The following is a 4,796-nucleotide window of genomic DNA, read 5'->3' as shown; positions in this document are numbered from 1 at the left end:
TTGTTTTGTTGTCTTTTTGGGTCAGCTGTAAGTTGTATCATTCTGTATTGACCCTCTTCAGAGCCATGTCTTCTTAATATTAATTTATTTTACGATTAGTTTTGTTACTTTTCTTTCTCTTTGTATTTTCAATCATGTTACTTAACATTCTTAATCCATATGTTCAATCAGGTTAAATGAATAAGTGTGTAAGGAGAACAAATAATTTTCTTCTATTTTTCTTTGCTTACAGTCATATTTTTTGAATTGTGTACCATTTTGGGCACATGATATATGTCTGAGCCAAAAACGATTTAGGGTTTACGGTTTGAAAGGTCCTTCCGCTCACTATATGGTGTTCTGTTCAGGTCACACTTGTTCTAATGTTGACCATTTTTCTCTTTCATAAACTTTCAATTCCTACTCATAAGGATTTTTACATTTGGGAATTGTCTATTTTGTCTCTAATTTCTACTTATTGCAGCTCCTACTTTCATGTTCCTTTCAACAAAGTTAATTTAATGTTGAGCATTTTCTCTAACTGGCTTGGGACTTGTGAGTAACATATTGGTTAGTAGATCTTTAACTTTTAATGTCTTTTCTTTAATTTATAATGTTGGCATTGATCTATGCAATTCATTATTCAAGTGAGAAATTTTGCTTTTATCAATATAAATTCTCATCACTATCACATTCAACAATAAGATTTCATTATTTATTTTATCAATATAAATTCTCATCACTATCACATTCAACAATAAAAGAGAGAGTTCAGCAACGACTTTATATACATAGGGTCTAAAGGATATTACTTAAAATAAATAAAATTAAACAATACAAGAATAAATACTTCATTTATTATCAAACCATTTCTCTAAAATATGAAAAAATTTTGAAACTTTTAAAATTTTATATCCACACGGGAAAAAATTAATTGAGAACAGCAGTGACCCAGAATCATAACACATATCAGTTAATTTAAATGTACAAGGACAACTTCCCCTAACCTGGAATCCTTGCTTAAAGTTGGGAAGATGAGTGTTCCTTTGTGCACTCAAAATCACTACTCACTCTCTCAATTCGTTCTCCTCTCAAAAATAAAATAACCACAAATATATTATCACAAAAATAATAAATCAATTAACACATATGGAACTTAAACCTAAGTCCTCTCACACAATTAAGTACTCTCAACCACTTGAGCTAGTACTTTTCCACACCATACCAATTAACATTTAGTGACAACAAAGTTTCCACCACCCGCATTTATTAATTAATTAATTATTTAATTAATTAATTTCCACCAATCTTACAACTCACATATGATTATGATATAATTTACATTATTTATAATTTAAGTTAAATTATTTTTATATGTAAGGATAAAATAATAATCTAATATTTTTATCAATTAAATTGTCATTTTTAGTCTATTATATTCATCACATCATTTTCATAAATTTTGCTCTTATTCTATTTCAAATCTCACGATCTTTCTCTTAATCCAAATAATCAATTTTTCATCTCTCTTTCCCTTAAAATCTATTTAAATTCACTCCATCAAACTCACTTTTAAAAACAAACACAAGCTAAATGAAAGTGGTTTTTCTCTCGAGTTCCCTTTGTTGAAGAATGAAGATCGGGGACAATAGCACGTGGGAAGAAGTGGAAGATTGGAAAAATGCACGTATAGCAAGGACCGATTGCTTTTGCTGTGATTGTCAAGGACTCTTCTATCCAGCACTGAATTGTTATATTTTGTTGTGGTTTGGTAAGATGAAATCTCGAACATTCCCTGTTTTTCTCCCGCTCATATTTCTAAAACCTTAGATTTATATTTCTTCTTTTGGCTTTTGCTGTTAAGGTTTTGTTCTTCTTCGTCAGGTGATTGTTTGTTTCCATTTTCCTTTGCCATTGTTTTGGTTTGATGGTTGTTCTGGTTGTTTTTTTACATTTTTCGATTGGTGGATAGAAGTTCAGTACAGAAAGAGTACACCCAAAGCCTTCTACAAATTTCATTTTGTGCTTTCCATTTGGCATTTTCCACATATATTGTGAGAGAATGTTCTGTTAGGTTTTGAGACCATGGACTAGACTGTTCACTTCCAACCTCCACCACTACTACGACGACGGAGGACAATCTTAACCTTCCTGTACCATTACCACCATTACCAGACCATTATCAGGTTGTTCTCATCTGACACTGACAGTGTATTCTTCAAATAAACCCTACCTTTTTCTTTTTTATTTATATATTGTTTCTTATTATGAAATCTGAACTCAATAATTTATGTTTCTTATATATGGAATTTTTGAATGTTGCTATAGATCTGAAGAGTGGAGAATAGCACCTGCTTCTAATTCTCTCATGTTTAAGACCTATGCAAAGTTAAGTTTGGTGTTTCTTTATTTTTTTTATATTAGATTTGGATAAAGCAGACTATGTCGAAAATGGATGAGTGTGGAATTATTTTGTAATTGATTTATTTGTAATATTGTCATTCAAATTCGTTTTCAACTTTTTTTCCCCATCTTAGATTCTGTAAGGCTATTTCCAAAGCTTGGACTTGGTCATATTGTTATCACTCGTGAGATGACTCTTTCTTTATGTATTGATATATTTAATTTGGCATGTCCATTGACTTTCTTATATTCTTGTATTGTATAGGTTGATGGATTTGGTCCTGAGATTCTTGCTAATAGGGACTATGGTTGTGCAATGTCTACACTGATGCACTCTCTGCAGATAACGTAACGAGTCTAATGTATCTTGATTTTCTTTGATATCAATGTGTGTGTTCGTGTTTATAAATTTGAAAAGGGTAGGCATTGATATTTTCATTTGTTTTCTTTTTAACTACCTTTCTCAATGACTTTTCTCTTTTAATATTATTATTTTAATCATATTATGGGGCGTACTTCTGTCTCACATCATTTTTGTTTATTGTGTTATAGTTCCATGTTGACAATCATCTTTCATACGTCTTATGCAGGTAATCTTTGGTGAGGTGGTTCCTGCATTAAAGCTGGCCTTTTTTGAGATAACAAATTACTAATGTAGTTCAGACTAGGGTGGAGCAAGGTTTGAACAATTTGAATTGTTTCTTTGTATATATTTGTGTGTATTGAGATCTAATGTCACATTGCTATTGCTATATTTTTCTTAGACAAATACCACGGGCCGATAAAGAATAGTCCTGAAGTGTATGCACTCTAGAAGGCAAAAACTCCTCTCTCTAAATGCTCAAGCTCTACCTAAACACAAAGCATAATGATATATGCCAATCAAGTATACATTGTAGACTGTTGAAGCATCATAAAATGGTAGTTTCTCTTATCATTGCTTTTATGTATTACTTAAAGTTGTGATATAATGAAAATAGAATGTTTGATTATAGAATAATTATGATCCTATGAATTGGTTTTTAAGAGATTGAATCATGTCTAGATTCAAATTTTAATTCACATTCCCAATCAGTAGTTGGAAGGTGTTCATGCATATGAAGTTGTGAGTCATAACTACCTAAAACTTCCAAAGTTACACTACTTTATGTCAAATGTGAGTGCTAATCTGTAATTTATTGTTTGAATTTAGTTTTGCTTGTCCGTTGTGATTTTATGTATAGTTATGCTTTGATTAAATCATTGTTAGTGTAGAACTATGGTGAATTGTTCAAAAGAATGGTAACGATCGGAGTGACCATGGTTTGTTTTTTGTACCTTGAATATCTATCTTGACTAATCAATCTGCCTTGTGTTTATTATCAGGATAAAGGGATTATTAGTTGTTATTTTGTGGTTACTTAGAGCCATTTCATCGAGTTTGTAGTTTGGGACAATTTTGCATGTATAACTTCAAGGTTGCGTTGCTTTCAGGGGATTATCAATAAATCAATTGGAGTTATTAAATATCCAGATGTTGTAAAAGGGTTACACGTTGCCTCAATCAGGTTATTTTTCAATCTTAATTTTAGTGAACTAGCTTTCACAAATTCTCCAGTTTTTGTCATACCTCATTTGCATCATCACTGAACATTATGATTTCTTTATCGTTTGGATTCAGGGCAATAGTTTTGATGTGATAATATTGAGTTTTGTTATCCCTATTTGTTATCCATTGGTTTCTGGCTTTCTAATGCAATGTTAATTCTTCCTGATTCAAAGTTTCTTGAAATTCATTTGTTTAATCATTTTACAGCTTTCATAGGTTCCTTGTGTTTAGGGTAGCAAGTTTCCACTTAAATCCCCACTAACCTTTGGTCATCTATTCTTGTATCACTAAACATTAACTTATTCTATTTCCTTATATCCATGTATCTCAATTTTTCAGTGATTCTTTCGTTTTATTTACTTTATTTGTATCTATATACTATTAAACAGTTCTTTAAACGTTAAATTTCTTAGCTTAGTTAAATGATATCTTTTTCTTTTTCCATTGTCATTCATTTTCAAGTTGAGTTAATAATGATTGAGTTACTAAATGGAGCATGTGAACCTTGATTACCTAAAAAATATGCAGACACTATAATCGCGGTGAGTTGGTTTAAGGGTGTCATATTTCTTTTTTGTTTGTTGCTAATGCTGAACTTGAGATATTTATTTGTGTAGAGGCCACCATTCAAGGTTTTAAAGGCAAAAGCTATACTGACGAAGAGATTGAAGTCATACTTAGAAGGAGTAGAAGTGTTGAAATATTATGAAATCTTATTGGTAAGTAAAGTAGTCATTTGTAAAAAAAGAAAATTATTGTTAAGAAGAAAAATAGTAAAAATTGAGATTGATGTTTTAGTTTAATAAAAGCAACTTACCATTTTAAT

The 4,796-nt window shown here is 30.7% G+C and overlaps 1 long non-coding RNA gene across 3 annotated transcripts; it reads left to right on the top strand.

The window, feature by feature from the left end:
• The first annotated feature begins 1,513 nt into the window (after positions 1-1,513).
• LOC114184291 lies at positions 1,514-4,796 on the top strand. Of its 3 annotated transcripts, XR_003604576.1 has the most exons (8): positions 1,519-1,750; positions 1,952-2,165; positions 2,308-2,367; positions 2,648-2,801; positions 2,973-3,061; positions 3,147-3,303; positions 3,856-3,929; positions 4,588-4,796. It is a non-coding gene; the product is annotated as an uncharacterized LOC114184291 (long non-coding RNA). The 3 variants fall into 3 exon arrangements; XR_003604575.1 differs by having other exon boundaries at positions 1,514-2,165; XR_003604577.1 differs by having other exon boundaries at positions 1,515-2,165; positions 2,648-2,730.

This window comes from Vigna unguiculata, chromosome 5 (assembly GCF_004118075.2).
Source record: "Vigna unguiculata cultivar IT97K-499-35 chromosome 5, ASM411807v1, whole genome shotgun sequence".
In the NCBI taxonomy this organism is placed as follows: Eukaryota; Viridiplantae; Streptophyta; class Magnoliopsida; order Fabales; family Fabaceae; genus Vigna; species Vigna unguiculata.
The sequence above is the reverse complement of the archived record's forward strand: the minus strand, read 5'-3'. Positions and strand labels throughout refer to the sequence as shown.